Genomic DNA, 12269 nt, shown 5'->3' with positions numbered 1-12269 from the left:
ATTAAATGTTTTTTAAAATACTCATATCTTCTAAACCGTAACTCCAAATTTAACATGTTATATATGGAATTTGATTAGAAAAATATATAGAATCTGAATATGATATTATTTTATCTGTTCACCATTTAATAAGAATACTATCTAGGTGCAATCTTAATCAACAGTGCATTATCCGTCTTTCTTTCATATCAGTACTAATCCGGATTGTGGATGAACATCTCAGCAAAATCAGGATTGGAGACGAAATTGAAGGTCACTTGCCCGTTTCTTTGTACTCCATCCGTCCCAAAATTCTTGTCTTAGATTTATCTAGATACGGAGGATTGGAGACAAATCTAAGACAAGAATTTTGAGACGGAGGGAGTACGTATTAAATCCACATGCAAGCCACGTTTAAATAAAAGACATGTGGAATCTTGAACTTGCGCTTTTGTAGGCAAAGACCATCTTTGTTTGGGCCGTAGCTACAAATACTCGGATTATAGACCTTTTTTTTTAAATTAAGAGTGTGTGGTATTCTTTTCTCCCGTTGCAACACACGGGCCTTTTGCTAGTAATAATAAAGCACGGATTGACTTCGTGGATTCACCATCACAATACGCTTTCTTCCTGTGAATTTACGTTTTCATTTGAATTTAAAACATATATGCGAGGTGGTACTAATTCTGCTAAAAAAACGACTCAATCGTTGTTTTGTGCTACGTCGTACCTCCAACTTCGCACGCTAGCCATATATTGGGCTGATATATGCTGATGGGCCTCCTCCCAGGCTTCATTGGATACGATCCAAAAATCAGCAGCGTGTGGGGATGTACTCTGGTCTCCACGCCCCGAACCAGCTCACCCAGGTTCTTTGTCTTTCCAAAAAAAACCCAGGTTATTTGTCTAAAAAAACTAACCCCGATAATGATTGCAACTTCTGGCGTATGATGATATGCGTGGCATGCTCCTCAGGGTAGCTCCTTATTTTGATGCACGCGCATGCACGTCCTTCTTTAAGTACTGCAACTGCAAGCATTTGGTTTGGAGTTGCAAACGTAAATCTTTTCATTTCTCGGCATTTTTCCTGTTATTTTTTTTTTAAATATACCTGCTTGATCTACGTGCAACTTCGCTCAAGTTTCACTGCTTCAAACGGCAAACACTACACTGCAAGCGGCACGCGTCGCTGTAAAGTCGAGTGCCCACTGTGTCTAGCTTGAAACACGTCAATGTAACATCAGTCTCCGCTGTCCTTTTTTCTATTGGCAATTCGGACCAAAGTGCTGCAAAATTATTACATGGACGCTGGAAGGACGGTCGTTTGTCCTACCAGTTGGATGAAAAACACTGCAAAGGCGACCACGTGGAAGTTGCAAGGATGACTGGCGATGCTACAGGTCGGACGTATGTCATTGCAAGGTCGCTTTATGATTATACATTTCTTCTAGATATGAACATGGACCTTCTTGTAGCTACCAGTTGGCAGCGTCTGAACGCTATCGTGATGTTTTGATGGACATGCTATTTTTTATTTGATCTTCTTGCAATGCACGGCATATGCACTATAATAATAATTATTATTATTAAAGTCATCAATTGCTTCCAAACTTATAAAATATGACCCACCAATGTCATCTATAAGTTGACAAAAACATTTCACACTAGGGAATCCCCTGCCTGGGCCATCCCACGCAGTAGTGATCTCCTATACCGCGCTCTGCACGTAGCGAGAAGACACGGCGCTCCAATTAGGGCCGGCCCATGTGCGGGCGCTCCGTTTTTAAATTTCGTTTTTTATTTTTATTTTTTCTTTTCCATTATCGTTTTTTCTCCTTTAAATAATTTGGTACTTAAAAAAACCTCCAAAATTTTAAAAAAGAACTTTTAAGTAAATTTTTGAATAAAGCATAAAATGATTGTGTCGCATATTTAAAACATGTTTGCAATTTTTAAAACAAATGTTTGGGAAATCAAAAAATATTATTTTTAAATTTTTGTTTATTACGAATTATTAATGAAATTGAACAAAATGGTCGCCAAAATGTTATCGATGATGCAGCAAAATGTTGTCATGCCCATTGAAGTTTATGATTTTTTTCTCCCGTTGCAATGAACGAGTCCTTTTGCTAGTATCCCTAATAATAAAGCACGGATTGACTCCGTGGGTTCACCGTCACAATACGCTTCTTCCCACAAATTTATGCTTTCAGTTTGATTTAAAACATATATGTCCCTAATAATAAAGCACGGATTGACTCCATGGGTTCACCGTCACAATACCCTTCTTCCCACGAATTTACGCTTTCAGTTTGATTTAAAACATATATGCGAAGTGGTACTAATTCAGGGAACCATCTGTAGGTTCGTCCGCCGTCAAAATTTCCGTAGGTCACTGTTGTTTTAAGTCAGTTGGACTTCTCCTGATCCATCTGGCCTCAGCCCACCAAACCCAGCCCAGGCAAAACCGGATCAACAAGGGTACCGAAGAGAAAGAAGCAAGCATCGTCCGTCCGTATATACCTTATTATCGATCGTGTGCTCGAAGCCACACCTGTAGAAAGTCCCAATATAATACGCTGCCATGACTTGCCGTGAAGGACACAAACACAACCAGCCACGCACAACCCTCCTCCAATAAATACAGCCGCAACCAAAGCCTCCTCTTCTACTTCTTCCAAGCCCGTAAGCCTATGCCGTCGATTTGGGTGGGATTGACTTCCATCGACCCATGACACATCGCGTCGTGCTGCCAGACGGCGAGCACTAGACACACCAAGCCGCTCATTCCAGCGTACCGTCTCGGCGACCTAACATGAATAGGCACACGAGAATATATCGTGGAGCTCGGTGATGAGCATGGAGGCACAGAGTTGGCCGACCACCAGCATCAATGGGTGACGAGCCCTCCTCCTGCACCATGATATACATATTCGCCTGCTTAATTTTGCATCCCACTTCACAAGAAATCATCATCGGTGGCGACAATGACTCGCCAGATACCAATTAACACGCGGAGGAAGGTGTTTTCATTTTGCTTACCTCTGATGCCGTTGCAAAATTCCTAAGGGCGGGCGTGAGTAGGGCGCCGCCGTGGGAGAGTGCAGGCAAGAATACTGTGCAGTAGCAGGATGGACTCGTCGCCCCAGCCAAAATTGGCACTTGGTTCTCCAACGACAAGCTTCGGGGTCTACACCCTCATATCGTTGTCCTGCTCGTGACCAGAGTGCTGGAGGAGAATATGCCTAACCTTGCCGGCGAAGAAGGCGTGGATGTGCCATCGGGAGGCGGGAAGCTGGGGTTGTATAAGGTCCCTGCAAGAAAATTCAGAATTAATTACATCGTACTACTTGCGTCCATACGAAAACCTGAGACATAGATTGGATCATCTAAGCATGGTAGGAGCGCGTGTAGTTACAGGAGGGCACTTGGTAGCAAGGCCCATTCAGGTAGACGGCTAGGAGGCCGACGGCAGGGTCGCCGTGCCCGACAGCGACCTTGGCAACCTCCATGGCATAGGGCTGGCGGCTGGGCCTCGCGCCTTCTTGTACATCACCAAATAGCCGATGACGACGATGATGCCGAACCCCATCAACGCCATCGTCCCAGCAGCCCTGTGCGGCAGTCGGCCACCTCGCGACCTCCACTGGGTCGCTGCCGTGTCCGATGTCCACGTCGGCGACCTCTGTGGCCGTAGTGTTGGGCCTTGCCTTCTGGATTCTGATAGAGCACTAGATAGCCGATGACAGCGATAATGCATGCCGAACCCCATCAGCGTCATCGTCCCGAGCCTGTACATCAGGCGGTCACCTCGCTGGTGCGGTGCAGGACCTTCCGTAGTTCCGTGGGACGCCACCGCGGCTGGCTGGCGCGACGTCACTCCTCGGTGTCGGCCGCTCTTTGCCATGCGCATGCATGTGTCCTCCTTTCGCTTGTCACTGGCATGTCCGTGCGGTCATGCTGTGTTGTGCTGTGGAGATATGGAGTTTGTGTGAATCCGCCGTCATGAGATGGTGTACTATGCAACACGTAGTAGAGAGTAGGGACATGTGTTGAAAGCTTGCAGGCGAGGCAATCGAGGCGACGCCAGGTTCTGCCGCGTGCTCTGTGAGAGATAAACATGCACGTGACTTCTTCATTTTGTTGTGAGTTATCCAAACAAACAACCGTCCATTTCTTTTCGACAGAGTTTGCCTTTCAATTTCTATTTTCTATCATGATTGATGTATCGTACAACTCTACACTATAGGAATCAAAAACATCTCCAAGCAAAAGAGAGACGAATTGTTAGATCATTTTTTATTTATAATATAACTAATTTGTCAAAGGTCAATAAATACTTCAAATTGCCTTAATCTTTTTATCTCCGAACCACATGCTCACGTGTCATTGTAGACGACTCGAGAAACATACTAATTGACGAAGCATTCTTCTTTGGGACACCATAAAAATTGCATAGTCGAAGGTGGCGACTGGCACGGGCAGAAGGCCTACTTTGCGACCATCGCCCTGGCTCGCGCATGACAATGACCGTGAGGTGAACATCAAGTATAAATGGTATAACCTCACCTTCTACCTCGACAAGGACGAGCTTAGCAACAACTTTATCATGCACGATATAAGATTATGTCTACTGCCCCGGCTACCATATTCATCCGCCTCAAGGTCGCAAAAGATCCAAAAAAACAGATGGTAAAGGCGATGATCGTGACCTCAACCGACACCAGTTCGTTCGCCCAGTCCAAAAAGCAGTCAGGCAACGAGCTATGACGCGTGCATATCTCCATGATCTGGCCAAGCCTGCTTCATGAAAACTGACATTCGTTCTTCAGTGAAGCACATGCGTCTCGATCAATGTTTGATGCGGCCATCAGAATGTTGTTTTGACATGAACTTTCCAATTCATTTTGTTAGGCTCTTCCTTATGAGTTCGGATCAATGAGCCTCAGTATGATAATAGCACGTGTTTGAGCGTAGATTCATTCCAAAATATTTTTTCCATCTCCCGTTGCAATGCACGGGCATATGTACAAAACCAACTAAAATTCTTGTGGTTGAGGTATTATGTGCTACCGCTTTAGCAGTACATAACCAACTAACATTCTTTATAAATAGCAACAAACAGTTTTCATCTCCAAGCATATTCGAAAGCGAAAACACTTTGTATTGCTTATCAAAACTGTATGATGAGATAGTTCAGAGTGTTGGACTAAAATTGGAGAACACAAGTTTATCAGAAACAATAAGAATTTATCATCAAGGATCTAAGAGCTCTCGAAATACGTTGTTCTCCTCTTTTGATTCTCCTTTCAGTACATAAGATTGCAGACTCTGGTTTATGAGTATAAGGATGAAAATAACCTTAAATACCATAATGCACCTCTGTTCCATTCGATTCAAGGTGCAATAGTGTACAGACCATTAATTATTACTCCCTCCTTCCGGAAATAAGTGCGCTGTTTTAATTCAAAATTGAACTAAAACAACATCACTTATTTCCGGATAGAGGGAGTATATGATTTCTTTATCTGGTTGCTGCATCCCCTTTATACATCAAAATCAGTTTTCTACAATACTGATTTATGTTGGTTGGAAAGAGGATCGCAACAGAGGCACAATAAACTGCCGGCATATTAACATCATATTGGCGATCTTAAGTAGGTTGTGCCTCATTTTTTTGCCCGGTGCAACGCACGGGCATTTGTACTAGTCTATCCCTAATAATAATAAAGCATGGATTGACTCCGTGGGTTCACCATCACAATACGCTTTCGCCCAGTCATAATACGTTTTTACGATTCGTGTAGACAAAATCGTAATATAAACGAGGTGATACTAATTAGCTCTAGCTAGATTGGTTGGTTGATTCGTGTCAACAAGCGCTCTCTTCCGAAAGTCCACCGATTACGTGGCCTCGACCTCGTTGCTATCAGCAGCGGCAGCAAGCATGCAGCGGCAAGGGGAGTCCGGTGAGGACATCGTGATCGTGGGAGCCGGGCTCACCGGGCTCGCCGCCGCGCTCGGGCTGCACAGGAAAGGGATGAGGAGCGTGGTGCTGGAGTCGTCCTCGGCGCTCTGGGCCTCGGGGTTCGCCTTCGCCACCTGGCCCAACGCCTTCCGCGCGCTCGACGCCCTCGGCGTCGGTGACCAGATCAGGAAGCTCCACCTGCACATCCAAGGGTTGCGCGTCATGTCAGCGTCCACAGGTGAGATAGTGAAGGAAGTGGACTTCAGGGACGAGTTCCGCTGCGTCAGGCGGGACATGCTGCTGTAGGTCCTGGCGGCGGAGTTGCCGACGGGCACCATCCGCTACTCCTCCAGGATCGTGTCCATCGACGACGGCGACGGCGACGGCGCCAAGATGCTCCACCTCGCTGACGGCTCGACTCTCCGGGCAAAGGTGCTGGTCGGCTGCGACGGGATCAACTCCGTGGTGGCAAGATGGCTGGGGCTCACCAAGCCGTCGGGCGCTCGGCCACGCCGGCCCTCGCGCGTTACCCCCGACGGCCATGGTTTCCCACCCAAGTTCTTGCTGGCCGGCGTGCCCTGGGCACTTGGGCGGCAAAACGGCTCGTGGTGGCACGGCGGCACGATGGTGCGTGCGACGTGGCCTTGGCCCATCGCAGTGGTGCCAAGAACGCGATGCTCGCGGCCAGGTAGGCCAAGGTGCGTGGGCTGTTTGGGAACACGGTTGCCGTTGATGCATGGTGGTGACGGCCAGGAGCGGTGCAGCGACTCCTGCAGGCAGACGTGTGATGCTCGCGACAGCGCACGGGAGGCGGAGGCATGCGAGTGAGAGCCGGCGACGCGCATCAGATGGCAATGGCATTGAGGCTCGGCACCGGCACACCAGCGGCAGCCAGCAACGCAGCGAGCGGCTGCATCGAGCCGTGATGCGAAAACCAGCATTCCAGCAGTTGCCTAACAGCCCGAGCATGCACTGCTGCGGAGCCAAAGCACGGCGGCGAGTGCAACCTGTTCGGGAACGGCTGCACGCTGGCTAACACTCGAGGCAGCTCCCAAACAGTAATATTTCTACATATATTACACACGTATTTTATTTATTTCTCTTCACAATTTTTTAATTTCATCGTACATATAGCAATGTATGGATATGCACAGTGCCAATGCATCTGATAACAACGCAAGTCCCTCCCACTGCATGTTGTATTTTTTATATGGATTACATAGTTCTGCAAGTGCACATATATATATGCCAACAAAGCCAGCTTATATTGGATTTTATTACTATTGTGCTCAAGCTATAGTATGAAGCTTTAATTAGCACTTAATTACTCTTCTTGCTATGCTTGCAAAGGTAGAGGGATCATGCCTCATATGCAGAGTTACGTCACATATGCAGAGTTATGTATACTTAAGAATCAGGTGCAATTTCATCGTATTTTTATTTACTTTCTACGGCTTCTTCTCCGAGTGCATATTTAGTGTATATATGTAGAACAATGACATCTATGCTGATATGTGTATGCAACTCTCCTTATTTTGTTAGTTTCTACAAGGGTCTATCACAATTTTGTTTTATTTGTCTGGGGTGATTTATTTCCCACTGCTTGTAATTTGTGGTAGAGAAATTGAGAGGGAGGCCCCACTGTGAGAGTTTGCAGTTTGTGTGTTGATGTTGCTTGCGGTGGTGAATGGAAAGCCGGCCGTGTAGCCGTCTGTTGCGTAGTTATGTGCCGATGTTGCTCGCAGTGGTGAATCGGAAGGCCGGCCGTGTAGCCGCTTGTTGTGTACCATGGTGGCAGTGGTCAGCCTTGTGAGGAGGAAAGAGAAGATTGTCATGTAGATCAGTGGGTAGCAAGAGTTTCGCTCTGATCATGTGCCCCTCAAGCACAGGCACACGAAGATGGACGACAATAAGATTGATCATACGGTTACGGCTAAAAGTGTAAGTGGCCAGGGGGAGGGGGGATTGAGGAGAGATGGCATGGAACTGACCAAAGTAAATGGGAGGGAACCGATGAGTGGGGGAGGGATGCATCGGTGATGGAAGATGTGACTGGTTGCTGAATTGCTAGCTAGGAGAGCAAATCGGCCAGTTGTGGTTCATGAAATTTGTGTTCGCTCCGTAGAAAAACACGAGCATAGAATATGTATACCCGTTGCAACGCACGGGCTCTTTCCCTATCTCTCCCTATTATATATATTATATTATATATATATATATACATATATATATAATACGCTTTCTTTTCATATTATAATACGCTTTTACAATTTGTATAAACAAAATCGTAATATAAATGAGGTGGTACTAATTTCGTCCGTCCGTCAAAACTTCCATAGGTTGCCGTTGTTTTACGTACAGGCCACCAAACCTGAACCGCCGGTACGTGTGTGAAAAGAAAAAACCAGCCACCCGCCTGCACAGCGGAGCCTCGCCATAGATCGTGCGCGCCATAAGAGCTCGCCCAGCTCCGAGCGCTTCCTCGGCGCATTCCTCCCCCGCGCGGCCGCCGGCGACCAACCCGCCTCGGCGGCCTTCGAGCTCGACGTGGACGACCTCTTCGGTTCTCCCGAGCGGCCGCGACCGCAGCCGCGACGCCGGCCCTTGCTCATCTCCTCCATCTGCGCCGCAAACCCTAGCCCCCCGCGCCGCCCGCCGGGGCCATCCTCGAGGCCCTCCCCGAGCGCCTCGGGCCTTTCTCGCCGCCCCCGTCTGCTTCATTCGTCTCGACATCCCCCGCGTCTCCGGCGATGGCCCTTCCACGCATGATCCCCGCCATCCCCCGCCCAGTGCCGTCGCCGGCGATGCACATGCCGCAATGCGCGCCGATGAATGTGCCAGCGGCGCGGATGCGGCGACCGACGGTCGAGGCGTTCGCAACTTCGCGAGTGAAGCAGATGAGGACGACTACGACGTGGAGATGTTGTCGCCGCACGAGATGGTGGCGCGCTCGCCGGCGTGGGAGTCGCCCATGACGACCTTCTAGATGCTGGAGGGCGCTGGACACACGCTCCCATGACGACCTTCTGGTTGCTGGAGGGCGCTGGACACACGCTCAAGGGCAGGCACCTCCGCCAGGTACGCAATGCCGTGTGGTGGAAGACCGGCCTGCTCGATTGATCCATTGCGTTTGCATTTGGTAGCTGCCTACAGCTATTGAATTTGTGTGTTTGAATTATTTTGAACATTACGCGTGATCAAGTGGCTACACCTGTAAAATTTGTGTTGTATTACTCACCATTACGGCATTACTCTTATTTATGAACTATCTATTTGAGCTCTCAGGAGACATTGAACTATTTGGTATGGATTAAGATAATTGTGCTTTTATGGATGTTTCTGTGTTAATTTACCCCAAGAGATATGATTTATCGATCCTTAGTATGGTTACATTCCAAAAGTATGTAGTTTGAACATCGGACGATGTAAACTTGGGCATATTTTGAGATATTGTGGTGTAGATTACTTTGCACTGCATCTATGGAGTTGGATTCTTTACTGGAGCTTGTTAGCCACTGCAGCTTCGTTTGGTGAAGATGATAGTTTTGCAGTTCCTTTTAGCGATGTTATTCTGCAAAGTATCCATTGTTTATCGTATTTGAGACGCGCATAGGACGTGGAAATGGATCATCGGAGCAATATTGTTCAGGTGTTATAAATTTTATTGCACTTGATGGTGATGTTCAGTATTCAGGTCTGAGTTAAATATGCTCTGCGTGCTGCTTAGCTGAAGGTGTGTGCTCGAATTTTCATTCTGATGTTTACCTGGATAATTAAATTATTTTAGGAAGTTTATAGTTTAATCATAAAATTTAGAGTACTAAGATACTAGACTATGGGCCAGTTCTTTTGGGCGATTCTACCAGAATCACCCCCCTCCCTAGCTTCTCCCAGAATCATCACTCCATATGTTTTTTACAATCCTAACTAATTAGACCTTAACTAAATAGGATTGTAAAAAAAATATGGAGTGACGATTCTGGGAGAAGCTGAGGAGGGGGGAGATTCTGGGAGAATCACCGAAAAGAACTGGCCCTATGTCAGAGATGCATAATCAGGCAGTGTCTAATTTTGGTCTAAACCCAGGTTTAAATACTGTTTAGAATATAGTCAAACACTATCTTTTATGTATGCCAGAGCATCAGGTCAATGGAGCTGTGATTCAGGATTTCCAAAAGAAATCGACAGCTTAGCTGTCGAAATAGTTAAAACAAACAGAAAATTATGCTTAATGGGGCTCCATGATCCCCCACTTGTTTCTATTATTAAGGAACATTTGTTACCTTTCCCAGCTGTATGAACTAGAGATTGGTCGCGAGCATATCTGAAATCTTGTCTTGACGGAAAACTGGCAATGATGTGTTGAGGATCTTCTTCGTACTACTACTATACAGGAGTTGTCTGTCTATTCCATATCTAGAACATATGGCCCAACCAATAGAGCAACTGAGCAATGGGAATCCACCCTGCTGTGACGTGAGGTGATGTTCTTCTTAGTGACGGCTTGATTCTTCCTAGGAATTTTTTTCTTTCTACTGTACCTCTTCATAACAAAATCTGTCTGCGAGGTGGTACTAAAAAACCGTTTCGTTTGCTGGTGACAATTGTTTCCCAGCGTAGTCGATCTTGGGCTGGACCTGATGGATCCTACCTGATCGATCAATTTCCCTCAAAAAAGAAAACCTGATCGTTGGACGAATCGTACATACTCGACCGCAACGTATTAATGTTCCCAGACGGTGCACCGGCCGAGCGTTTCGGCCGGTCCCGCGCACGCCGCTTGATCGGGTAGCGATCCAGCGCTCCCGCACCTCCCGATCCACGTTGTGTTTTTTCCTTGGCCCATCACGCTGGCCTTGGCCCACCACGTTTACTCGGTCAGCTTTTTTTTTCACCAACCGCTCAAGCTGTGGGGTGGGAAAAATATCTACAACTGCAGACGGACGAAAGTTGCATCCATTTTTTGCTGCAACAACGACATTTTGTTGCTGCAACTACCGTTATCTTTTGCTACGACCAGCGTGTTTTTTGCTACATCCTTTTTTTGCTATCGATTTCTTGCCCAAATAAAAAAAGCTGCAACCGTTTACATGAAAGCTTCAACCCTACATTTAAAAAGCTTCAACCCATAAACTTTTTTGCTGGAACCAACTACTGTATTTGTAGCTGATTCTTTTTTGCTGGAACTAGTTTTTTGTTTTGCTACCACCGACGGCTTCATTTGCTACCACCGGCGACATGGTTTGCTACCACCATATGCAGCGACCGGTCGACGTCAATGTTTTTCTTGCTACAACCGTGTCATTTTTTTGCTGCAACCGGCAGCCACAGAAGATACAATTGGTTAACATTTTTGCTACAATGGTGCCGGCGAGCTTTTAATTTGTTGGAAGCGTTGCCCTTTTTTGCTACATCCGGGCGTTCTTTTTGCTGCTACCGACACCCCGAACGAAGAGTACAGTTTTCTTACGAGCTCGTCGCCGGAGGTGGTGCGACCTGCAGCCGCAGAACGCCGGAGCTGCGTTCGTCATCACCGGAGTTGCGACCGTCGTCACCGGGAGATGCAACTACGGGGACACGCTGCTGCATGCATGGAGCCAACGAGAAACACATGAGACATCAGGGTTGTAGTACCGTTGCAACACCGGTCCACTACCACCAGGGCCCTGCCTCCTCAGGGGACTCCGGCCATGAACGGCAGCGGAGCTCGAGCCTAAATCCATGGCGGCAAGGAGGTCATGACGTATGTACGACATGATTGAAGCAATCCCAAGGCGGCTTGATAGGTGGGGGAGCCCCTCCTAGACGTGATTCGGCTGCGGGCAACGAAGAACAGGCGGATCCGGTCGCCACTGCCGCGGATCGGGAATGGGCGGACGCGGGGGATCGAGCTCCCCTGTTTTTCTCATTGTGGCTGTTCGTACAACGGTTGCAACAAAAACGTGTTCTTTTTGCTGTAATGGTTGGTTCGGTGGTGGTCTCGCGCGGAAATCTAACGGCTGGGGCTGACCGCATCGCACGGCTTGGGCTGGACCGGCCGAACAGTTCGGCCGGTGCGCCGGCGCGTACCACTCGCCCATATACAACGCCCTACCTGTCCGATCAATCTTTGGCGGCGCCTCCACAAGCGGCGAGGAGACTCGGCGGAAGCACGTGAGCGCGCTGAAGAGATAGCAGGCCATCGACACAGCGTTCGCCTCACCGGAGCAGTGGCGGATGTTCTCCTTGCCGTCCATCTTCGACGGCAATACTATCTCTACGTCATCAGTGTATTCAGTATTCAGTCAACTCGGCGCCGGCCCGCCATGCCCGCCGTGGTGGA

General features: G+C 47.7%; 2 pseudogenes; both read left to right on the top strand.

The window, feature by feature from the left end:
* Window positions 1-5926: 5926 nt before the first annotated feature.
* On the top strand, window positions 5927-6775 carry LOC123101327 (monooxygenase 2-like; annotated as a pseudogene).
* Window positions 6776-6801: 26 nt separating this feature from the next.
* On the top strand, window positions 6802-9281 carry LOC123101326 (uncharacterized protein DKFZp434B061-like; annotated as a pseudogene).
* Window positions 9282-12269: the final 2988 nt, after the last annotated feature.

The sequence above is a fragment of the Triticum aestivum genome, chromosome 5A, assembly GCF_018294505.1.
Source record: "Triticum aestivum cultivar Chinese Spring chromosome 5A, IWGSC CS RefSeq v2.1, whole genome shotgun sequence".
Taxonomy (NCBI): domain Eukaryota; kingdom Viridiplantae; phylum Streptophyta; class Magnoliopsida; order Poales; family Poaceae; genus Triticum; species Triticum aestivum.
This window is presented reverse-complemented; position numbering and strand designations above follow the sequence as displayed.